General features: G+C 39.2%; 1 protein-coding gene across 8 annotated transcripts in view; it reads left to right on the forward strand.

Moving 5' to 3' along the window:
* Positions 1-26,323, forward strand: part of NAALADL2 (N-acetylated alpha-linked acidic dipeptidase like 2) — a 410,961-nt gene that overhangs the window by 51,888 nt on the left and 332,750 nt on the right. The window contains exon 1 of one of the 8 annotated variants that reach the window (XM_021395569.1): positions 14,115-14,219. The exons of the other annotated variants lie outside the window; for them this stretch is intronic. The gene's annotated coding sequence lies outside the window, so the exon portion shown is untranslated. Of the gene's footprint in view, positions 1-14,114; positions 14,220-26,323 lie in introns of those variants that run through there. 8 annotated transcript variants of the gene reach the window in all.

The following is a 26,323-nucleotide window of genomic DNA, read 5'->3' on the forward strand; positions in this document are numbered from 1 at the left end:
TTCCTTCCACTCTTTCTTCAGATCCTTTTCTGACAACTTTGTGTAATAAATTGTTTTTGTATTGACTAAAGGAAGGCGCTCTGACACTTCAAACTTGCACTGTGCTGTTAGTTTTGCAGAACTCTTCTGATCTGATCTGTCAAGTGTTTTTTCAGCAATTTGCATAGATTTTGTTCAGTGTTAGTATCAGTGTGGCTGTGCACGGTGAATGCCAATAAGTGAAAAGCATTCATTTTCTGATTTGTTGTGAGGACTAGTAGAACTCTAAGGTCACGTTCCTTTGTGAAGAAAGATAGCTTGTACCCTAACGTAGACTACATCCATGACCGGGCTAATGAGAGCGCTTGTATGTAAGCAGTGGAGAAAGAATTACCTTTTTGTATGTCTTTCCTCTCTTAATTAGTGTACACTTGCTGAAAGATAATGAGTGATAGACTTTTTTGATGGGGTTAGAAAAAAAATAGCAAGATGGAGGCATTTATATTATAGAACAGATGCACCAGGTTAGTTTTTCAGCTGGTACAATTTGACATTAATGACATGGATTACACTAGCTAATGATCTGGAGATTACTCATGCTGTCTTTTTCAGGAAAAAAAATGAAGGGGAAATCAGAGAGCTCTTAATTACAACATGTAAAGCTGGGCACAAAGGAGGATAATTTAGTTAAAATATGGAGGCCAAAGAAGAACACTCTGGCCATGCTGCTCGTAGTAAGATTACATTACGCTGCCAGTGCATTGGAGGAAACCATATGCCTGCTGTCTGAGACCGCAGTATGGAGATGTATGGGAATCTCACCATACACCACACTACTGGTCTCTTATCTAGTCTAGTGTGACAAATAATTCTGCTCAGCTTGTCAGCAGTGACAGCTGAGACTTTTTACTTAGATGCCTTGACAGTGCTTGTATTAAGCAGCCGGGGCCATACAGTCCATTAAGTTTTTGTAAAATGAACTGTCTGCTACTTGCTGTCTCACTGATACTGGCAGCATTTGTGAGCTATAATCCTCTCCAGTTGCCGGCTGCTTGAGTGAGTGCCTTCAGCCATCTGACAGGTAGCAAATGGTGCGGTTTTTAGTGGAGAGTCTTCGGGGCACAATATTATCTCAGAGGGAAGATAGAATTCCACTGAATTTTAGAAGATGGTCCAAGTATATTGCAGAAGAAAATCATCTTCCCTGGAATGAAAATAGACAAAAATGTATTGTTTTCTAGCCACAAGCAATGGACGTGTGCAAATAAGTGACAAGTACTGCTGTACAAAGATGTGAGATGTGGTCTTTGTACCATTTGAATCTCATGATGTTATTGCTCAGCATACTGCCTACACTGTAGCAGATAATTTGAAAATACAGCAGCTTTTAAAGCTGGAAATTCAATTTTTATGAAATACTGATAGAGTTATTATCTGTGATTGCTGATGTAGCCATTTATAGCTTGATGGTAAATGAAACTAAGTCCATTTTGAATCTGTTAAATGTGTGGAAGAAGTTGCACAATGAAGTTCCTTTCCTTTAGTGTTTTCACTTAGTGAGTGTACTGAGTGATGTTCCAGTCGAGCTTCTGCCTGAGGACTTGGTGCAGCACTAGAGGTTCTTCAGTGGTGCAGATACAGTACCTTAGCCTCTGGATATACGGGTTGGTGCAATAGGTGCTCTCTCACTGTTACTGTTGGAGAGATTTTCTCTTCACCGTAACTGAAATAGGTATAATATATTGGCTTCACAGAATAGTGGAATATTAAATTTTCTGTTAGGAGTGTGTTTAAAAGCCTGGAGTAGAAGGCATTTTCTGGCTGTAGATATGTACTCGTACACACATGCATGCACACTTGTTACACTAAACGGTTTACTGAATATTATACTTAAATAGATCCTTAGACTGTGAAACCTGCATTTGGTTTTGAAACAATTTCTCAATAAACCATAAATATAGAAAAAAAAATGAGGATTTATTTACTTATTACAATTCTCCTTGACTTTTGAGTTGTACATGTGACTTAATATTTCTTAATCAGTGCATTATTTTTGTTCTGTTCTCTACAGGCATTGCAAGAATCCATGTACTACTTACTGTAAGGGCAGAAAGGTAGAGAAGAGATAAGATAGGAGTCCAAGTGGAAACTCTTTTTTACGTTTTGTATTTTATGTATTATATTTATTGATGGATCTAAGTCCAACTTTTATTTTTCTGTATTGATTTTTCAATCAATATATAACATATATGTAGAATCATAGAATATCAATATACAATCCTTAGAGTTTGAAGGGTCCTGTTAAGGCCATCTAGTCCAACTCCCTTGCAATGAACAGGGACACCACGGCTAGATCAGGTTGCCCAGGGCCTTATCCAGCCTCACTTTGAAAGACTCCAGGGTCAGGCCATCGCCCACATCAGTAGGTAACCTGTTCCAGTGCCTCACCACCTTCAAATGTAGGATGTTCTTAGTGCCACTGCGTATTATACCACTGCTAGCTGTAGTTCACAGTAACAGGCTGTGATGTTTTCAGGGTCAGTACATTACAAGGTCAGCACTTGAGATTTTTTTTTATTGTCTCCATTTTAAAAGTAAATTATTTCAGAGCTGTGCAACTTAACTGTATAAGTTTATACATCCCATGTTAAGTCATTTTTAACATCTTATTCAAATTGCCCCCACCCCCTATAGAGACTGCAAAATGAAACTTGGCCCGTTTACAGTATATTTAGAGTTACAACATGCAAACATGTATATGTAGCCTAAGATGCATTTCAAAAAATGTTAGGAGTGCTGGCAACTATTTATTTAACGTGGGGGAAAAAGCACATAATGTTAAGAGTAAGACTAGAGAGAATGTGAAAGGATGGGAAGCCACAGACCAGTAAGTAGCTAAACACAAGGAAATGAGCACTGAAAGGATGGTTTGAGCAATTAAAGATGGGATTATAATATGATAAATTGCAGCTGGTTCAGGAGGAGGATTGGTGCTGAAGCCAAGCCTGACTCTTCGGAGCTTGCCAGTGGTTAGAAAACTGGAAACAAAACCTCTTTGCTGAAGTTGTGCATCGGTTTTGTTGCAGCCAAGCTGCACGATCTGGGTGTGCTGTTTTGTTTCATTTCTCATTCCGATATTGCTGTATTTCTGCAACCCCTGGACTGGATTTAGGATTACAGCTTATTATGTGAACAATAGATATTACTGAGAGTCATTACAACTACCCGCATGCTGTATGAGGGCTGTTCAGCTTTGACAAGGCTGGTGTAATAATACACCGATACAGCAAAGGCTTTACTTTGAGTAATGGTAAAATCGAGCGTAAGTTATAGCCGTAATTCAGAACAGATGCAGGTCATAGCTGTGTGCTGAAACCTGAGTGGGAGGAGGTTCATTCTACCTATGGCCATTTGGTTTGAAATGCAAGTCATACTGGAGAATGAACCGAGGGCGCTACCGACGTTGCTAACTCCTCAACACTCCGGTGTTAATTTTAATCAATTATACCTTATGTGCCTGGCACTCTTTTCATTCATTGACTCTAAAAGTGTCTATTTTTATGGGTGTGAATGGAGAAGTTAGACTTTGATTTCCTCCTTTTTCTGCAGAAGTAACTTTGATGTCAGGTCTTGTAAAATCTGTTTCTGTTTGTGCTGAGATACTCCTATATCTTTCTTGCACCCTTCATTTTTAGATCCATCTTGAATAAATATTTTTATAACAAGCCTTGATAATGTAAATACTGGTATACATGTAAGAGGTACAGGTAGAAATCAGTTTAATTACAACTGGGATTAGCGGGAAAAAAACCATGATTTCTATAAACTTTGTTTTCAAACCATGAAATTAAGAGACTTGAATTTCTCACTTTTGTCAAAGAGTGAATTTCAACAGTGGTGCAGTAGTCAGAGCTTGACAAGAGAGCTGTTTAAAAAGTGCTTCAATGTAAGTTGGAAAGTGCTTTCCTGTTGAGTATATAATTGGGCTGTTTCAAAAGAATTGTTACCTTGCTTATATTCTTAAATTGCCTTTTTCAGGCCGTTTCCAGTTTTTTCTTTTTTTAAGTTTTTTTTTAATGGAGGAATGTTTATATTTTTGAAAGCAGAAACATTCCTAACTTTATATCCAGACAGAACAGACAATCATGATGAGCCTTGACTGTGAGGTGGGTGTCTCTTCACAAACTGCTCAGTGTCAGAGCAGGGATAGCAGTGGGAGTGACTGAGTGCTGCCTACCTCACGTGCACAGAAGTTACTGAGTGCATCCTGAAGATATCCTGAGACTGCCTTAAGTTCTAGAATTGAGGAGATTGCGTATAAGATGCAGTTGTCTTTACTGTGCGTCTCTTATTTACTTTCTCTTGCATTCTGAGTTATTTTAAACTTTACGACCTTGAATCTGAGATGTGGAAATGCTACATAAAATCACTCTATTTCTTGAAATGGAGGTCTAAGAAAAATGACTCGTGATTTCACAGAATTACTGGAATATTGAGAAGCCGATGGCTCTTTCCATTTGGCATGACTTCTATTTAAAAAGAAAAACACTTTTTTTTTTGTAAATTGCAGCACCCAACAAATGAGGCTAAAAAATCTAGAACCAAATGCAATTCTTTTAATTGGAAGTCTCTCCATTACCTTGTAGTCTCTTAAATTAACTGCTCTTAAGTACTAATGACCTGGGAAAGACAGATGTTGTATCCAGCTGTTAAATGATATTTTAATGCTTAGTTTTTTAGAGACAGTTAATTCCAGGGTAATGCCTAAAACCATTTCAGGAAGAAAAATAATCTTAATGTTGTCCTCAGATGACTAAAAGCAACAATTACAGTATGAAAAAGAAGCACGATCACGCAATATTAATTACTAATTAATAGCTAGTTCTAATACATCTAAGGGGGATGAGCATCCATCATTTTCCTTTACACACTGAAAAATCGGTAGCGCTGTGTTCCATGATGATCCCGGCCCCTGCGCAATGTATTTGGAGAAGGAGGAAAAGTGAGTTCAAGTGGGGAAGCCAATGGCTTAACTTTTCTTGGGTCACCAGTCAGAAGAATTGAGGATTGCATGGTGCATGTTGAACTGCTTGCTAGCGTGTTCTTTCACCATCCTGCACGTCTCTCATCCTCAACTTGTTCACAAGGCCTCTGAGGTTGTGCAGCTGGCTAAGGTTTCAGATGTCTCCTTTTTCAAACAAAAGGAATCTGGGAGGAGGCAGAGAAGGGATTTCTAACAGATTTTGCTGGCCAGGAAGAACTTTGTTGCATCTGCCTGCTTTCTAATGAGAATTGGTGGGATGGAGGAGAGGGAAGTGAGATCACTTGCCAAGAGTAATGGGAAACCACAGGGTTTGCTCCCACTTCTGGTCCTTATGATAGAAATCGTGAGAACACTTGTATGTATACTTAGGTAACGTAGTACTTCAGAGAGGAGCTTCTGGTAAAACCGTTGGCAAGCACTTAGAGGACTCATGTTCCATCTAGTGTTGTGGGCAAACCTTCTGCTAATAGCTGTCATCCAAGGTATGCAGTAGACATCTGTAGGATCTTGGTGGGGGTGGAGGGAGAAGGATTTTCAATGTCTCTTGAATGTTTCCACTGCAAGATGAAAGCATATTGTTAAACTGAGGCTGCAAAGTTCCTTCTACAGAGATGAAAACGTGGAAATGTGTTATATTGTAGCAACAATAGACTTATTTGTTTGGTTGTTCTTTTTGCATTTTTTCTTCACTTAAGTGTTCTCATCCTTTGTTACATTACCTGGGAGACAGGGAAGATCTTTGGTCATAAGCTTAGCCTATGACAGATTGCAGTTAGAGCAGACTTCATACCTCTTGGTACCAAGTACCAATCAAGTACCTCTTGGTTTTATAGCTATCTATAAGTAAACTGTACAAACTTGGCCAGTAATAAACCCCAAAGTATGTTTTTATATTACATTCATCTCTTACTGGCTTTTTCACATACTTTACATCATTCATTTGACATTTTCATAATTATTGGTATTTTCTACTTTGTCATCTTCTATATGTCTCCTACATGTGTCAGGAAGCAGTCATAAAAATGATTTATTTTTACTTCACGTTGAAGTTCTTATGTATTCAGAAAGATTATATGACAGTTTTAGTGCTGACTTCATTAGCCCTGATCCTGTTCTTATTCAAATCCTAGCTGGCAGAGCCAGTGAAATAATGTCAGAGGATTTTTATAGGTCTGTGAAATTATGTAATTTGCTTTGTAATTACAGTGAGTACAAAAGCAAGGAAAAAAAAACAACAACCTGTCATTAATCTAATTAGTACACAGGAAAGCAAAATATTTAATTTTTTAAGAAACTTACGTATTGAAGGGAGCCCTGGGAATCAAGCAAAGTCAAATATTTATCCATCTCTTGCAGACAAAGTGTTGGGTGAGGTAAGAAATAAAATGCAGCTAGAGCAGAAGAAAACAGTTCTTACCACATCGTACATCCATCATTCTTACAGGGGGAAAAAATGTGCTCTGCATTATTTGAGTGTGCTAGGAGTAGAATGGAGCATAGTTCTGTTACGGGAACAAATCATTTTACCCTTCCTGTAACAGGTCATTGTTTTCGCAGCTGCTTTTTCACCCAGATATACTGCACTTATGTGGCTGTCAGTAGAAGCTCGATGGTTACTAGTAATACAGTTCAGAATTTGTCATGGCTGGCAAAACATGGAGAAGAGCTGAGCAGAGAGGTTTCTCCTGTTGAGAAGAGACATCTGAAGGATCCTCATTGATGGAAATGTTCCAGATCTGGCTTGATTGGAGGAAAAGTGTGCACCAACCCCATCAAACTGAAAACACTGAATTGTTCTGCATCTGAAAATAGAGAACTAACTTTGGATAATTGGTGCCTCGGTCATTAGGCCAGGAAGTGTTGTCATCCTGCTGGTAAGTATACAGATTGGTAAAATCACAGCACAACAAATTTCCAAATTCAGCATTGCAGCCGATATTACAGTATTCCTGGTTTTCTCAAGGGAGGACTCTAGGAATGTTTTGCTTTAGAATCAGAATGGCCTGGATTGAAAAGGGCCATAATAATCATCTCATTTCAACCCCCCTGCTGTGAGTGCAGGGTTGCCAACCACTAGACCAGGCTGCCCAGAGCCATGTCCAGCCTGGCCTTGAACGCCTCCGGGGATGGGGCATCCACAACCTCTCTGGGCAACCTGTTCCAGTGCGTCACCACCCTCTGTGTGGAAAAACTTCCTTCTAATATCTAACCTAAACCTCCCCTGTCTTAGTTTAAAACCATTCCCCCTTGTCCTATCACTATCCACTCATGGAAACAGTCATACAAGCAGCTTTATGACAACTGAGTTACCTGCACTCAAGAGATGGTTTCTTCGGGTTGTATTCATGTACTTGCACAGCCGGCATAAATGCTGGCTGTGGTCTTCAGGGCAGAGTCTGTGAGAACATATTCTATATTCCTCGCATCAGCGCTGACAGAACTATCTCAGCCTCTTTATTCAGCTGGAGATTTAGCCTGCAATTTCCTCCAAAAAGAAATGAAAGCGTATAGATGCAGCTGTATGAAAATAGAGATGTGGCATGGTTCTTATTTATCATAAGTATGTTGGGTTGATTAGTCTTGCTTGACAGCTTCCTTCAGCTTGAGCCACTGTGGAGAGATAACATGGCTGTTACCTGTGTTGGTGTTTTCATCAAGTTCATCCTGTATGAGGCAGTCCAACGGTTTGCCTAAATGAAGTGTCCTTGATGCTTCTGCTTTCGGAGTTACTTGTGCAAACCATATAGGAACGGTTAACCTGTTGAACCAGGAATAAGGTGAAATGCTTCTGTGCATTTTTACCTTAAAAAAAGTCTGATAAAAGAGAACATGAATTAGGGAGTGACTGATAGCAAAAACTGTCAGCTTCAGGCAGATTTCTGAGCAAGTCTGCCCATTCTGCCAACTACAGTAGAAGATTTGCTTCCCTTGCTGCTTAAAAGGGCGTTTTATTCAAGAAATTATTTGTTTGTGAAGCGGTGCACTTAAAGGAACAGGCTTCAAAAGTGGTGCTGTACTGAATGTTACTGAATCATAGGTCTGTGTGAAATACTTGCTTTGTGAATTTTTTCCCCAGTGACATTAATCCAGTTCTAAGCATGTGAAACTTCTGTGAAATTGAAGCAATTTTATTTAATTTTGTAGAATAAAGTCTCATATCAGGAGGGAACCAGGAGGCTGTGGGCGCTTAGTGGTCATGATATTAACTTGTATTTAGCTTCAATCAGAAGAGCACTTAAGTGGTGCTTAACTTGGAGCACAATAATCCTTGTCGGCTGTCGGTGAAACTTTTGTGGTGTTTGTTGTTCAGTGCACCTTCGGTGGTGTTTGCAGAGGGGTGGCTGATACCATTTTATATACTTCCTTGTCTTGTTGTCTATCACTGGATATTAGAAATATAATTTCTGATATGCAGCAGGCTGGTTATCTTAGATCAAGCCTCTCCCCTCTATTAAGAGTCCATTTACGGATTGATAACAACCGATGCAACTTGTTCCTTCTGAGGTTCTTCACCAGGAGATTCCTTAGCGGCCCTGTTGAGTGACTGTGTATGTGTAACAGGTGGAGCTAAATGGACTTTTACTGCTCCTTTGAAGAGAAACTGCTTTGACAATCTGTTGTATTTGTCTACTGCAATGCACCGTCTATTAAGGGAGCCTGACTTGTGTTGTAAATGTACTAAAGGCACTATGCATCGCTCTGCTTCTTGGCAGTTCTTTGGAGGAGAATTATTTAAATTAAAGGCATATTATTTACTTTACTTGAGGAACTATGTAAAGGATACGAAGATGAAAGAGCTATCGTGCTGATGAATGGCTATGTCAAAAGGCATCAGATTTTTATATTGGAGCAACTGTCAGTAAAAAAAAGTGTAATTAATCAAAGACCCTTACATACCTTTTAAAATTTTGATTTCTATTAGAATCCTTTGAATATGATAGCGTGCTTATTCATCTGATTAATGACTGTCCCAAACAAAAAAAAATGGCACCATTGATGCTTCAAATTCAGTTCCTGTTTATGGTTAGCTTTCTGTCTGACTGTAATAACATTTTTTTTATTTGATAGCTTAATATTTTCAGAACTTCTGGGATTTGAAGGGCTGGGGTGGGGTGGTGAGAAGTAAACAATTTGCCTGCCTTAGTGACCAAAAAAAAAAACACAGTAAAACTTTGTCTAAAGATCTTATCACAGAAATATCTATATTCTTTTATTAGTAGTCTATATGTATTCATGGATATATGTATAAAAGCAGTCTCTTTGCAGTAGTTTGCCACTGTGATGTGTATCATGGTACCTATAGGTTACCTCCTGCTCCGTATTTAGTTTCTTGATGTGAAGTTGACAGTTAATTGCCATCAACCATATGCTTTTCAGAAAGCAGGATGCGTTCATAGAGCACATGGTTTGCCTCTGCCCCTTCTTTTCTGTTACCTCAGAGCCTGTAACAGTAATTTCTAATGTATTTGAAGATATTTTCTGACTTGCTCGGCTTTGGTCAATAAATGTCACAAGTCGTGTATCAGAAGAACAGTCTCACTTGTACCCTGGAGTGCTTGAGCTGAGAGGGCTCTGGCAGTGACTTTAATTGCAGTGTGAATGACAGGCCCCATGCCCTGCTCAACCTCTCACTGGTGTTTCTACTAAAGGGTAGATGTGCTATAAGAAGATTTTGGCTCCTGCAATATTTTTGGCATTTATAAAATTATTGTGCTGTTCTTTTTATTCTTTCTAAATAATTGAATGCTAGTCTACTGTTATAGTGTCCTGAAAAAGTAAAAACAATTAAAATCAATGATTAAAAATGTTAGAGTGCAAATATATGGCAGGTTAAAGGATGTGAGTGTTCTGTAGATTCCCCCCCCCCCCCCCCCGCTGTCGTGGTTGGAGAATTGCACTGAGCCCAGCTCCCTTGTGAATGTGGAAGTTAAGCTGCGATGGGAGTAAGATTTAGGTTTGTAACTCTGGGACAAAGCTTTTTCTTTTAGAGCTGTTCATGTTTAAACTTTTAACATTCCTGATTCTCAACAGAGCATTAGACCAAATGGCTGATTGCTGCTACCAGAAACCTCTTTCTGGATGTACTTTTATTTAAGATCTACCCACCTCTTTTCTGAGGAAACAAATGGAATGCAATCCATTACCATCTAAACCTTTTTGTCATTTTTCTGTTTAAAATAGTTTTTTTATATTAATTTTCATGTTAGCTGCTTCACAGTGCAACGACAAAAAAATCATTGTGGAATGTGTTTCAAAGATTTTAAAAGGGGCCTTTTAAAAAGTCACATTGCTGCATGTAACAAGATGATTTCTGGTACTGGTGTTACCTTTGTACTATTATACGTAAAAACAATACTAAAAGGTGGCGATATCTGGAAGATTTTTGTAGTGTAAAGGAGCAAAACTGCAGTGTCTGTCTTGGGGGAATTTCACTCTATTCTGCTCCGCTCGTTAGAGCTCTAGTACTGATCTTTCTGAAGTTCAGTGACTTATTTCTCATTAGCTTGAATAGGATCTGAATTAGTTAATGATCTGGAATCGGTATGTCCATAAGTCTTATTGCCTGGTTAGTAGAACATGTAAACATGAGGGGAGGTCATTAAGCATCTTCTGAAATGGGGCCCAGGTTGTCCATAGATTTGGAATGAAGTTTAATGTGAAAATTTCAAAGCTTCTATGGGAATGGTCTTCTGTGTTTGTGTGAAATGCAATCCATCAGCTGTAGAGGGAGAACTGAAACCGTTTGTACCTCAGATAATTATGACATCGTTTTATTGACTTAAATTTTTACAGGCTGTCAGCTAGTGAAGTCAAGGCACCAGACATGTAATGAAATTTCCAAGTTCTCATCTTCTATTACAAAAATAATTCCAAACTTCAGACTTTCTTCTATCAATGTGTTTGTTACTTTTATCTATGTAAGCAGATGTATATTGGAGTTGGACCGCATGATCTCCAGAGGTCCCTTCCAACCCTGATGATTCCGTGATTGTCTGTAATAAAAGCTCTATGTAAAAGAAGGTAGATATGCAGGCAGTGGTAATCATTGTAACAGTTAAGGCTAAACACATCTTCTTTAGGTTATCTCATGAGTGTTATTAACAGGACAGCATTATTTAGGCCTGTCAGGAAAATCAATGTTGAAATATTGTTGTATGTTTTTAGTATCATCAGTGGAAGTAGGTTTTTTTTTTTTCCTGATGGCTGGTACAAGGTTCCTGAAATGAAGAGCATTGTAAAGTATGGTAAGGTACAGTGCACCTCCCTGGAAAGGCTGGGCAGTGTGGAAATTAAAGGGGAAAACAAGAGTCTGTGAAGAATTCAATGTGTCATGTGAAGATACAGAAGCAAGGAAAGGAGAAATGAAGACAACACTTGCAGTGACACTATGACATTGATTTTCATAAATCTTTGGTCGTAGATTAATGTAATATTTTATTTTGCACACCAGGACTGCTGTTCTGTGTGCTCTGACAGCTCATTATGTGCTCATTGTGGTAGCTGATGGGAGTGTTGAAAGCTCTGGTTTTAGCAAGGAAAGTGTTTGGTAATGTGTATAATATAATGTTGATTCTGTGCTCACTTCAAAGTTTCAGAGTAGCATCAATTTATTGTCCCACTGGGCTGAATCTTGTCTGGGATTAGACATGCTAACTAATGCAAATTTTAACTGCATGATAGATAGCTGAAACCAGAAAATATCTCCCAAGTCTACGTCCTGCTGCTTGAAAGTTTAAGGTGTAAAAAATTTATGGCTGGCTTGCCCAACTTGCGCCATTGCGGGGCATTCAATTATGGATCTATGAGACCAGCTTGATATTTTTCATTTTCTAAACTTCCATGCAGTTATTCATCTTAGAACAGATTCAAAGTGTGGTGTTCTGGAAATTGTGCGTCCCTTCTCTCAAATATTGCTGAACTGCTGCTGAGAAGTCTTAAGGGAAATAAAAAAAATAACTGAGCTGAATTGGATCGCCAAGACTGTTACCTGCTGCCACCTGTTCACAGGGATGATGAGAACTTCTAGTAATGCCTGCTTATTAAATGAATATTTCTTTGTGTGGTCATCAAAACAGCTGCTAACTTCTGTATTACAGAGTTCATGGTTTTGCGTGTTTGAAGTTGGAAAAAAAAGAAAGAAATCTGATGTGCTTGGCCAGGCCATAGGGGACAGGACTGGAACTGAGGAACTGACAGGTGGTGGAGCCCAGGGGACAGCCGGATGTAGACAGTGAGGTCAGCAGCGCGACAAGGGAGAAACTTGTCTGTGTTTTCAAGTCTAAACTACTTTAGGTTGAACATCATGGCTATCTTGAACCATGCTCACTGTTACTTACTGTTAACTGTAAACATTTTTCTTCTGAACCTCTAATTACATACCATGCGATGTATGGTGTAAACACCCTCCTCCTTCTGTTCCTGCTTGTGCTGCTAAGGCTGTAACTGTCTTTGCTGCTATGGCTAATTGCTATCTTAGAGCATTTTTTTAATGTTTGTCCACGGAGAAAGAAAATGCAGAAATACAGCCATGTTTGCCTTGAGTTTGGTCCTGGAGAGGCTCTTCCAAACTCCTGAATTCTAGTGTTACTTGAAGGAGTTTGCTAGCTGTAGGTACGCAAACGATCTCACGGGCTTTGGTGGCTGGGGTGTGGATGCTCTTGAGATGTCTGCAAGTGCTATTCTGATTTTTCTAACAGAGGCATGCTCCTTCCTAGCTAAAATCTGATATTTATTTTTCTTAGTTACTGCATTCATTAATACTGGAATAAGCTAGGTACGGGCTGCACCTATCTGCACTTCATCTGTCTCTAATCTCGTCTAAAACCAGCAGCTTGAGAGTCGTAAGTACAGAATGCAAACATGAAACATCAGGGATGCTTACGCAAAGTTCTAGGCTATGATTCATACTGAAATAATTTTATGTTGTGAATTCATAGCTAAGTATTTACACAATAGGGCTACAAGAACTTGATAATGTAAGAAAGCATAAACTGGTAGAGCTTGATTAAACTTGTTCTGTTTTGCAGAGTAGAAAACATTGATTTCCTAACTTCCTGTTCTTCCTAGAGAAAAGGAGACCTTAAAAACAAAAATAATCTGTGCTAGACTGAAAGGAAGGGAGGATGCAGGTGACTGTTGCTAGCGCTAAGAAATAGTTCGGAAAAAAGATTTGTAGAGGGATGGTTTTGTGCATAGGTTCTTCGTTTAATATTATATGCATTTATTACTCTTGGGGGACAAAGTGAAGTGTAAGTAGATAGTGACTGGCAGGTGATTAGTACAAAACAGTCACTGCAGCTGCCAACTATGGCAACATATTTTCCATTCCTACAAAAATAAGGGGCTTAGCTTCAGTCATGGTTTCATATTCAGATTTTTTTCACTATTTTTAAAGGTGATGGGTGTTCTGCTGATGGTCATCTATTTTTTTCTCTTTTAAATTTGATTCCAAGTTCCTCACTAATGCATCCCTTCTTGCATTTCTTAAAGTCACAATACCTATAAATACGTTAATATAGTTTCAGTACAGTTAGCAGTACCTTGTTTGGAGTGGCACTTTGGGATGCTTTATGTTAAGTTTACATACAATGTATTGTTCTACTTCATTTGGTTGGAGAATTTAGCTACAGTTAAACTCTGTTTTTTTCATGACTTGAGAGTGATGTGGTCTGATCACTTCAATGGGTTATTTCCCCAGTGGTATAGTACTGCTGGTAGTGTTCCCAAATAGTAACGTATTGTTGGTAGCTTCCCAAAAAAGGGACAATGCTGTGAGATAACTGTTTTTGATGCTCTAAAATTTATTTGGCTGACAGAAAAAGCCAAGTAGGAAAACATATAATGTGTCAAACAGGTATATAATTACAGGAATGGAAAGACAAAAGTAGGACTGAGCAATATAAGTTCCTGTTAATTATCCCAAATCCTAAAATCAGGAGCTGATGAGAAACTCTGATGCTTTGTGAAAGAAATACCAACTTGGATCAGCTGTCTTTGGCTGCTGTGTTATTTTTCCCAGTATTGCCACTGCTGCTAATCTTTCCTGTCACTGCATTCCCAGCTCTTCTAAATCTTGTGGTTTTTTTTCCAGGCTTGCTGAAACTGAGAGGTAGGCTAATATCCTTTTCCCTGTGGGATATTTCTGGCTCTTTACCTCGGCTAGAGGGAAGAGGTTCAACATGGGAGTCTGCTTAATGTATGTACCAGAAGTTTTCATTCTGCTGATTAGTATGTTGAAAGGTTGAATTCTAAACTTCGTTTAAAATAAAAGCTTGCAACTCAGAATAAGTGATAGTAACTACTTAGGAGACTTTTTGTTCTTTAATTGGTGGAAACCAGAAAGACTTAGTGTTTAACGTGAATTTCCACTATCTTCTATAGATGGGCTGCCTACACAAGCAGCAGATCATTAAAACATGCATTTTAGAAAGTGGTGAAATGACTTCAAATGACTCTTGTAGTATTTCTGTTTTTGTTAAGTATGTAAGGATAGTTCATCTCAATACTTTTGCAAGCTGAGATGGATGCTTGATTATTTGGGCTGTCTGCAGAGTAGCTAAGCATGCTATTATTCAGATGAAAAGATAGCTATTGAAATCTATTTTAGAATAAATTGCAGAAGTTACTTTGACGTACTAGTTGAAGTTTTTAGGAGTGTTTCCTTCTCTTAAGAGTGCAGTGCAGAGGCATAAATAGAGAAGAAGGTTGGTAAAGGGAATAGGAATATCAGGCTCCATGCCTAGTTATTGGCTCAAACAGAAAAAATAGAAGTGGCGATTTTCATCTTTTTATATGGATTTTTGTCTAAAAACAGAACTTCAGCACCCAAGCTGAGCAATGCAACTGGCTGAAACAGAAGGTTTGAAAGCTTGCAGAGAAGGAAAAAGACCCTTTTTTTCCCATATGCTGTGCATGGTACCATTTTAAAAACCACCTTCCTGTTCTGATAATCCGTGTGATAATCTGTAGTGTAATAAATGCACAAGTTCAGCTGTATGTTCTGAGAGCGCAGTATTCATCAGTTCATGTGTTAGATTTTTTTGAAACATTAGAAGTGAAAACAACATAAAAGGTATTTATAATTGGGCATACACGTTTGTTTACAGATGTACAAAGGAGAATTTGATCCATTGCTGAATGAGTCTTGAATTGCTGAGCTAGTGTTAAAGATGTGTATAGTGTGACTTGGCCTCAAGATGTTCTAACAAGTTGGGCTTAGTGATGTGAATGGCTTTTGAGATGGCTCCATGAAGTTCACCATCTTTGCGTTACTTACAGGCGTCTGCTTCGTGTGTTGAAGGCTCTGACTCAACTAGATTACCTTTTAGTATTAACTGCTCTCAGGAGCAGTACAAACAGACGTGTCTGGATGCTGCACAATAAATTAGAAAGCAGATAGTAATGTTCTCCTCCAAGTTTCTTTAACTGTTTTAATTATGGGAAAAAAGTGGGATCAAATGGATACACAGTGATAATGTCCCAAACCAAAATCTGCTATGATGTTTGATCTGCAGTGTGAAACAGAACATTTAGGTGTGGAAGTATCCACGTATCAATGTATTTACAAAGGATTAAACAAAAAATGCTTATGAATGCTTATCAACGTTCAAACTCTACATTTCAGTTTGACTGGAGGGAGTCATTTCTAAACTGAATTGAGACTGGGGAGGAGACGGCTAAAGAAAACATTTGGAAAGATGAGCTGAGAATGACGGAATCTACAATTTACTGTAACCCTGTGACCGTAGACAAGTCCCTCAGTCCCTTTTTGGTTTCTCTTTCTATCTGAAAGTAATACTGGGAGAACAATATTCCTCTTCACGCAGTCTGTTCTGGAGAGAGCTTATGTTCACAGCTGAGTCATTCTGATATTGAGATGAATGGGGTAAATTGCAGTGAATCCCCTCTGCTGTGGGTGGAGAAAATCTCCAATATTTTTAGAGAACTGTAAGATGTAAACAAGGAGTGAGTGGGTCCAGAATTTTTCTGTGTTGAATAATCAGGGTGAGACTGAGAGGCAAAACAATCTTCGAGCTGGGCTTCTTTTTATAGTGAGGTTGGGAGGAGAAAAACAACTAAGACTTTGTACTCTTGCAGTCAGCAGTGGTATAATCACAAGGAGAGCTCAAGTATGCATTTGCTTATTTAAGTAAAGCAAAATGGAGGATCTTAAGCAAGTAAGAGATGTACGTTTCTCAGTTAAGTGGAAGGTGGCAGTGTTGATCTGGATGAAAAATACAGAGTAGACTTACAAGGTTTGTGTGGTTCCAGCCAACAGTCTGCTCCTAGCTCGAGGGGCGTCCGGCGCCAGCAACCATTCCTCAGAGCCGGAGGCCCAAAGGAGATGTAAAAATTCCAAGTTCCATGTTGTAGGAAAGATTGCTTTGGGAGAGCTGTATTAGTGCAAATGTATAGGTCAGCCTTGTCTGGATTTTTTTTTTGTTACTTTACTTATTTGCTTGTTTTCTTAGACTTTAGGAAAACTACTCAAGAAAATCAATTGTGTACTAAGACTCAGCAGTGTGAATGTTGGCACAATGGAGCGCTTTCTGTTGTTGGAAGCTTTTTTGCACATTAATTATTGTTTACAGGAAGAAAAAGGGATGTGGAATTCTGCCTCCATGCTGATGAAGAGAAACTGTCCACTGTAAGGGCCATGGATAAACGGAGCACACATAATATCAGTAATGCTCTTCTTTGTAATTATGTAATTTGAGGTTTAGCATCTGCCTCTTTTTTTAATTTGGTAAATTACAACTGATACAAATTATTATGACAATGACAGTAATTGCAGATTGATGAATTAGAGGAACAAAATACTGAAACTAATTTGATCATTCCCCTAAATCTTCTTGGGCTGCAGTTGTGCTGAAATGCCGCCATTTCTTCATTTTGTGGAACTTGTTTTTCACTTTCAAGCTGCTTCTCAATATTCTCAAATGAGCCCGTTATTATCTTAGCATGACATTTGGCCTGCAGTTCCCAGCTAGGAATGAAAAAGACTATCATTGGTCCTCTCTGCACGAAATAGCTGGGCAGAGCATTTCTGTATACAGGAACTGTTATTCTCACCTTTTGAAGACCAATTTCTTTGACTCAGAGAATCTTTGACCTTCAAAGTAAAAGCTGCAGGCGGTACAATTTGCCTTTACAGCAGATGTATGCAGGTTTTTTTTGTGTGTGTGTGCGCCTTCCTTACTAGTTCTGAGGATGATCTTTTCTTTTAACTGTAGTGATCCTTGTTGACCTCATTAGCTCTGTTTGGATTTAAGACAGTTACTGGAATAGGGAAACAGATAACGTTTAGGTAGAAATCCTTCTTTTGGAAAGCAAACCCAATTCTAAAAGCCTCTTTAGCAACTTAAAGCAGATTCAGCTTTCTTGTTTCTTACATGAGATATACAGTGACATGATCTTTTCCCAACAAAAAGTCATTCATTACTGCCACTCAGATCAAAACTGAAGTAAAATATGTAAGATGTGTGGATAGAAAACCTGTACGCAGGGTACATGCTCTTACTTGTCCTTAAACACACTTGTCAGCTTACAAGAACGACAGCAAAGTAACCTTTCACCCAGCTGAGGATGACTTGTGAGGCAACTCAGGATTGTAGAGAGGGCAAAGTGGACGCTCAGCTCTCTCAAAACTCTTACAAGCTGCTGCTTATTTTTTTCTCCTATCGAAGGAACTGTAAGAAGGACATCAGTGGGACTTGGATGTATCATTTTTGGAAAACTTAATATGGAATTTGTGCTTCTAAATTCCAGAGTACATTTTAAAATACTTGTGCTTGTTTTTAAAAACCACTCAGGTGTACCTTGGAATGCTGTAGTACAAGCAGACGTCAGCATTTAAAGATATTGCAATTAGCAGAGAAAGAATTGTTTTTCTGGTCAAAAGATTTTTCACTAATGTTCCAAGATTTCACTGGAAGAATAAATATTTAAACTTTGCTCTGTATGCTGTTCTGCCAACCGTTGAGCTTATTGATGTGGTCTCTAATTTTGACCCAGAAAATTCAATACATTGGGCTGAGAGAATTAAAGGTTCACAGATGCGTGTTGGGGGAGAGGTTAAATTACTGGATCAAGGTAATAACTGTTCTAACTTGGGACCGTGATATTTTCTATGAAAGGAGCTATTCCTAGTGAGGAATAAGATAATTGATGGAAAAAAAGCCAGAGGAAAAACTCCGTCTTCTCTGTTAGATTTGCCTCTTTGGCTCATAACAAGCGGTGTTTCTTTGCCTCGCCCTGGACAGGCTGACTGTGCAGGTCTGCTGCACAGGGGTAGTTTAAGCTGCTGAACACTGAGCAGAAGTTAGTTGTGTGCTTAATTTTGTGCTGCTGTTGGGATCCAACGCTGCATGATATGCTGTTCGTACGGTGGTAAAGATGAAGCTGGAAACTCAGGCTCCAACAGGAGTTTTCCTCCTTTTCATTTACACGTTTTCCAGCCCTTTGCAGGAAGGGGCTGTTACTGCAGGTTGTGTTGCAGCAGATGCATATTTTCAGAGTGAGGTCTAGTTATTAGCACATCTATTATGAGGAAAACAGCTATTATAATATTCTTATGTAGCGAGGACTTTGGCAGTGCTTTTCCCAATTGGGTTCGTCTGTAGTTGTCTTGAATATAAGGCGAAAAAGCTGCGTTTTGTGGAGAGTGTGCAGCTTCATCTGACACTTGGATGTCTGTGGATGAAGGGGTGAATTAGTTCTGTGTTTTGGTTTCTGCTACAGTGCTCCACTCGCTGGAAACAAAGTTGATAATCTGCCCTCTGGTAGCGTAGTGCGTTTTTTGATACATTACTGTCCTTATTATTGTAGAAAAACCTTCAACTCTGCTTTTCCTTGTGGGAATAAGGATATCAGGCTAATAACAGGCTAGAAGAGCTGACAACAAATTCCTGAAAAGCATTGCTGGTTTTATTCAGTCCCTCCTGAATTGTTTTCATGAATTATTTTTATTCCCAGTAAATTATATATAACCAGAGGACAGCAAGTACTTGTTTAAAAGGCTCTAGGATCATTCACCTTTGCTCGCATCGTCTCGTTGATGAGAGCCTGCTGCTTCCAGGTTCTGTGTGGAAGGAGGATGCTTATTAGCCTGCTGCAAGATTAGGGACTGTGAGAGAAAGTAACTGAATGCAACTGTTTACTGCTAAATAAAAACATGTGTAAGTTTTTCCCTGGGACAGAAAATCTTGTATAGCCTCACCTTGGGGAAGAAAAAAAAAAAAAAAAAACACTTTACAGAAGAAGAGGAAGAGAGTGTGGGGGAGATGCTCCATGCAGTAAGCTCAGCTTAAAACTAGAAGAGGTATTAAGTGTATTTCGCAGGTACAAAGTTAGGAGGTAAACTTACGACTGATGCGCATCAAGAAACAAAGTTGATTGATTTATTTAGGAGCAGCTTAGCTACAGATGAGACAGCTTACAGATAAGATGGTAATGAAACTTTGTGGAGTTCCAAGTGCTCAAAATAACTTTTTTTTTTCTCCTTATGAGACCTCCTTTGATTTGTAAGGATGTTCATTAGGGGCCAGAAATCTCTTAACCTGAGTTCTGGCGATATGTTGATATTTAAAGCAGTGATTATGCTGTTAGCAAGAAGCTCTAATTGCATGGTTCTAGACCAACAAAATTAGGCTTGCCTATGTACAGTCATAACCTGGAAATATGCTAAATGTAAAGATATGACTTCTCTCTACAACGGGATATTGTCATTGTTATAAAGGTGCTTCTAAAGGATGCGTCAGGGAATTTGGTGTTTGCCCCTGTACACTCCTCTGCTGAGGTGGGCTGGATCAGCACCGTTGGTTAGGTTCAGCATTTCAAACATAGATACCTATGCTTTCCTGATGCACTTTGAGAAATTGCTCTCTGCGTGCAAGTTTCCTATCTTCAAAATGGTCCTCTTCGTATCATGTGCAAATAAGCCCATTGGGAATCTGAGGTGCACAGGGGCTATGGAGCGAATCCCAGCAGGTGTAAGTGGTGTGGATAGTTACCACCATGCTTGCTCCTATTTTTCTTCTGTGAAGCACTCCGTGAGGTCCCAGGCACTGCCAGCTGCCGAGCAGCACACTTGCTTGCTGCCTGCATGAGGCAGGTTGGCGTCCCCTGTTACTGAGAGCATGCCCAGCAGCGCAGTTTGCATTAACTGCAGCTCACAGTAATGTCCTTGCTAATGATGCAGTGAAGTTCAGTAACATTTCTTCAGCTTACTGAGTAAGGGAGATGGCTGCAGCCGTCCTTTAATTGCTGACAGCCACAGCTGCAGTGCAGGTTTCAGCCTGAATCTTGCACTGTGCCCAGCCTGTGTGCTTGTGCTCTCAGAGATAAACTGCAGCAAGTTAACTTACAGAGGTGTTGTACCCTGGAGATAGCAGTTGAATAACATCTTTCATTAAAAAAAGAAAAAAATCCTTAATAGTCTCTGCTGCTTTTCATTTTGAAATAAGAAAATGATCTTGGCACGGGGCGTTTCCTGGGGATTAATGACTGGCTGGGGTTAATGGCCCTTGGCTGTGCTGTGGGCCATCAACTCCTCCCTGCTGGTCATTAATCTGCAGGAAGTGCCCTATGCCAAGATCATTATTGTTGTATTTGGGTTCCTTGAGAGCCTAATTCGGGAACCCGCACTGCTCTTATGTGTGAGAGCCTACTGGGTTTTCTTACGTTCAGGCCATACACATTTTTATTTTTATTTCCTGAGCTTATCTGAAGTTTCCAAATGTTTCACTTAATGGAAAGTGACTGCAATGCTTCAGGTCCTCTAAAAATACTTCTCTGAGCAGCAAGCAAGGCAATGCCAAACCTGTACGGTGCAAATGAAAGTTCTGTCTAGCAAACAATTTTGGAAAGGGTATGTTCTCGGGGTAGCCTGTGCTTTGTGCTTCACCTGGAGCATTCTGTGCCTTGTACTTGGAATGGGAACTGGAAGGCAGTCCTGCCAGTGTGCGTGCTTCCTTCCGTGAGGTGATGGGGTTGTGGGGCTCAGGGTCTGCGCCATCTATGCGATATTTTTCAAGCAAAAGTGCTTCCCATTTCAAAACATTTTTTTTCCTTCTTGGAAAATCAAAAGTGAGAGCAGATGCATTAGAGAATGCTAATAAGAAATGAGTTTTGAGTTTACTCTCCCAATATGTTTTAAAGTTCAGAATGCACAGCTTCCTTTCAAATGCATTCTGCATGGTCAGCTTGTGAAGCTCTGTTGTACTCTGCATGGAAATCAGTTTAGGGTTGGATACCACACCTGGGGAAATATTCCTTCAAGTAGGTCAGTTAAATTCTGCACTGTGGTCTGAAAGTGGCAATTCATTACTTCCATCGTATTTCTGTACTGAAAATGTCTGCCAGTCTTCTACTGGGAAGAAAGCACTTTGTGTTAAGAAGCCATTTGATCTTACCAGGTTGTATTTAAAAGTGCTAAGTGGAGCTCGTGGCAAGCAGTAAATGCAATGCTGATGCACGATGTTGAAACTGGTAAATTGGTACGGTGCGTATATCTGATATTCCTGGATGAATAGTTTTTTTTTCTCAGTGAATTACTGAATACCAGTATTTTGCTGGTTTTGTAATGGTTTTTTTTTCTTTAAATTTACTTGGCTTCTTAAATGCTTTTTTTTTCCTTCTGTCTTCTTTTGTCTCTGACTCGGACTTAACAGACAGGCGTGTAATGTCTCCTGCTCTTTTCTTCAGAGGCTTTGCAAATAGGCAGCCCACACTGTCCTGCTCGTGGCTTTCAGATGTACCATGCTGTGCAGCTTCTCTGGGTCAACAGAAAACCTTCACAATGTGCATTTCAGAGCCTGAAAATACCACAGCATCCATGAGATTTGAAGACAGCAGCAAGCTTAGTAGAGGCCTGTGTGCGTGTGTGTGTGTGTAGACCTTTGGATGGATTTCACAGGATTTCAGCAAAGGAGAGATGTTTCATGGAGAGAAAAGGTCCCCGATCAATTCTATATACAAGCTCTTATAGATCTTCAAATTCAGGAATTTTTGAGATGAAAATATGCTCACAAACCATCCCTCATGTCTGCAAGTCAAGACTTATTCCCGTCACATTAGATGAAACTGTGAAACTGTTCCCCATGATAGTGAATAAGAACTGTTAGTCTGAAATATTTACCTAGAAAAAGTAATTCAACGAAGAAGAAAGGTATTAATACCTTGTAAGCAAATAACAGTATTATAGCAACTTAGGCTGTGATTTATTCCAGAACGAATGATTATTCCTACTCCTTCAGTAAGCCTATAAAAAAGAGAAGGCAGCATACCATGTTCCTAGCTCCCAGTGTACTGTTTTAAAAAGATGCTTGTTCTGCCACTTACCAGTGAACATCATGGGATAAGTGAGACAATGTAAGCAAGTCAGAAAAGCTGATGATGATGCACTACAGAAACTCTATTTGCAGAAGCAAAATAAAATGTGGTGAAGAGCATGAGAGAAATAACAGAGCTGCCTTTTTTTTTTGCCTAATCTAGGAAGGTGTAAAGGAAGGGGAAATTTTTTCACTTGTGAGGAGGCCATATCCAAATTCCTCAGTATCTTTATTTTGATGATAGTCTGGTAGATTCATTATCTACTTCCATCAGTCTGTCAACTTTATGCAGAAGACGCCTAGTCTCTGCTGTGATCTTTGATGTTGGTAGGCATCAGTTTTCTCCTGAAGCTTGGTGAAGACTGTTTGGATGGAAGAGAGGGGAACTATATACTTCTTGAACATTAAAGTTAAGTTTGTTTCTTGTATCTTTTGTGCTCTTATCACAGTTTTTGCAAAGGGTTAATTAGCAAACTGCCACATTGTGATCTACAACATAAGGCTGAGCAGTTCAACATGATGTTTTATCATGGGTAGGGGTTGGAACTATCTCATCTACACAAAATTTCTGTGCCAGGGGGTTGTTCAGACACTGGAACAGGCTTCCTACTGAGGTGTTGGTGCCCCATGCCTGTCAGTGTTGGAGAGGCATTTGGGTAGTGCCCTCGGTGACATTGCTTAATTGCTGGTTAGCACTGAAGTACTTGGGCAGTTGGACTCCATGATCGCTGAAGGTCTCTTTCAAGTGAACTGTTCTATTCTGTCTTTACTGTATGGTTAGAAAACCTGTCAGAATTTTGTATATATTATTTTACCTACTGCATGCAGTAATACTTCATTTAAAAAAAAAACAAGTTTTATTACATTTTTTGTAGTAAAAATTTATAGGTATTTCTGTTTCCTAGTTAAATTTTAGCCACTATTTTTTTTTTTGATTCTTACTTTTCTTTCTGCCAAACATTTGAATGTGATACGACAGTGAAGAAATTGAGATGATAATGGCTTATTAAATGTAGAAAAATAAGCAACTGTCAGTAACATTTTAAGAACTTACTGGCCAGATACTTGTCTATATATGTGTGTTGCTTACTTTTGTTGGCTTCAGCAGAAATTTATCATTCTCTTTGAAATGTGGAACATCTTAGAGGAAAGAAAGAAAGACTGACTCTTTGCATTTGCAAACCCCAAGATACCAGGAGAACTCAGCTTGCAATCATAAAGAGAAGCAGTTGTGCCCAAGAGACATTACTACTGGACTAAGAAAAATGTTTGCCAATCAGCAGTATATAATGAATAATGAACAATATTTGTCATCTCCCTCAAAATGGGACGTTGCAATGCAAACGACACAGCTGTTACTCTTTAATTGCAGCTGGATTAATAAAATATAATTTTTACACCCTTTTTGCAACATACCACCAGGGAATACATTTTACTACCACTTTGGGTGTCTTTTAGTTAATACATTTGTGTCTTTTGAGCGTGTTTGGCTTCAAATCCCAGATACAAATTTGTTAAAAATTGTAATAGTTCTTGGAGATGATCAAAAGAAATGAAGTGCGCAGAATGCGCATTTCCAGTGCTTGAGTTTAAAACCATTTTATTACTTGAGTGTTTTCAATATTTCCAATACTAGAACATATTGAATTTCAATAATTATTAAATATTTGACCAAACAGACATGTAACATTATTTTCAAGAGATGATTTAGAAAAATAATCTGATTTATGTTTGTTTGTAAATTTGGGTTCAGAACGACACTGACAGGATGTGGTTAATCTAATTTTTAAAAAACTTGAGCAATGGTTACGGAAAGCTGTAACATTGGAGGGCAGTGGAACTAAAGTCAGAAATGAGAGATGCAGCATTTAATCAGTCTGATTTACAGAATAAGGATGCCTTGGTCAAAAACAATTGAGAAACCTTTCAAGGATAAAGCAGGTCTTACTGCTGATTAAATGATATCTTGCATTATAGTTAGGGCTAAACCAGCTCTGGGCTGTAGGCTGATTTCCCTTTCCTTACCATGGCTGAGCTCTCTGAGCAGCCATCACGTGCACCCACCTCTGGACCAAAACACATCCCTCCAACTCCTCCAGACAACCAGGTTTTGCAGTTACCTCTGAAATGGCACTATTGCCTATCAAAAGAATCACCACTCAGGAGTGTACTCATGGATCTTTTTGCCTTGTGTATGGGAACTGCTGAGTCAAGGCCTGAACCACTGATTGAGCACCTGGAGGAAAGACCCAGTCAGCCCTGGGAGCACAGGTGAAGGCAATTCACAGGAGCTAGGCTCCATGCCTCTTAAGCCTCGTTTAAAGGCTGACTGCCACTGAGGAAGGATCTCTTTCTGGAGATCCGTCCTTGGTGGAAGCTTTTCCCTGTCAACCCAGAAGCTTCTGATACGGGTGAGCGATCTTCTTCTGTTCCATTGTAGCACCTTGCTATTGTGCTGGTCCTTCCGCCTCTTTCGTAACGGCTTTTCCAGCGTGTTGATCTTTCTGATTGCTACACCATATGTTTTGATCCATTACTCCCATTTAGTTAGTATGAAAATTAGTGAGATCTTTGCTTCTACTTCCATTATTTTTAAATTTTAATATTGCAGGATGCAGAGGGTGAAGAAAAAGAGCCACAATGCAGATCTTGATATTGATGCCATAAAAGAGGTAGAGGCTAACTTCTTTCTGCTATTCTCTAGGCAATGCGGCTGTATGTGTGTAAGTTTTACTGTTTTGAACTTAGGAATTTGATGAAATTCTTCTAGAATTGGAACAAAATCAGTCGACTTTAACTTGGTGAATTAAAGTAGTGTAGCTGGTGATTCCTCTCTTGTTCCTTCTGCAGCTTAGTATCGTGATTAAATGGGTTCAGTTGAGCAAATGATTCTAGAATGAAATACATCAGTTGTACTATTAGCATTTTAAGGGAACTTACTAAAACAGTGCCTGCTGCCCTCTGTGTTTAAAATAAAGAAAGAAAGAAATGTTCTGGCAAACAAGATCCACAGAAACCGTAATTCAAACCCTGTCAGCTTCGGGGGGAAGATCGAGAGGAGGAGGCCTAGAAGAGATGATTGCATTGATCAGAGAAGCTCAATTTCAGTATTTTTGCAAAAAAATTGATTCTGTTTCTCATTAAAGTAGTGCTTACGAATACAGATGAGTGGTTTGCAACTGCCAGCCCTACCTTGTGAAGATGTGCTGAGTTCTTGCAGCCAGTATTTCTGCGTAATTACAAAACAGTGGTTCTTTTAGTAGTGACATGATTTAAAAAAAAAAAAAAAAGCTTTGCTATGGTGTCTGGCTGTAGGTTTACTGCAATGGCTAGCCACAGTTTAGATTGAACATATTTCTGTTTCATCCTTTTTAATTTTTATTCTGCAAATTGGACTTGATCATAGCCTCAAGCAGAGATGTCTGCACCAAGGGAGCCTTTCCTGGCCTGATGGTTTTAGTCTTGTCCAAAGTAATGAGTTGCAGGACAGAGGAGGATAGCAGCCTCTTACAGATAAATGTGCAATTTAGGACAAGACTGAGGTGAGAAAGGAGAAACTGAGAGCTCAGTGAGCGTACACTAACTCTAATGGGTCTCTGTCACCCTCTGATAAATCTCTAATCTCTGAGCACGTGTGGTAGGGAGTGATGAAAGAGGAATGTAACCCTCAGGTAAAGAGAAATTGGCTTCAATGTGGGGGAGCAGTAAAAGGGGCTAGGGTAAATTTCACCTTTAATTGCTGCATCTGTGTCAGGGTTTGAAGATCATCCATTGCACAGTTGTTATGAAGAATGCTCTGGCTGTAATCCTCTGTTTTTCTTACTTTCCTTGCTTCATGATAACTTTTTGTATACATGATGACTGTACTTTTGCAAACATACTCTTGGAAAAAAAAATTGTCATTCTAAATCATTAAGCAATTTGAGCTTGAGGACTCAAACCGAGCAATAGACACCAGTTTGCAGTTCCT

This window comes from Numida meleagris, chromosome 4 (genome assembly GCF_002078875.1).
Source record: "Numida meleagris isolate 19003 breed g44 Domestic line chromosome 4, NumMel1.0, whole genome shotgun sequence".
NCBI lineage: Eukaryota > Metazoa > Chordata > Aves > Galliformes > Numididae > Numida > Numida meleagris.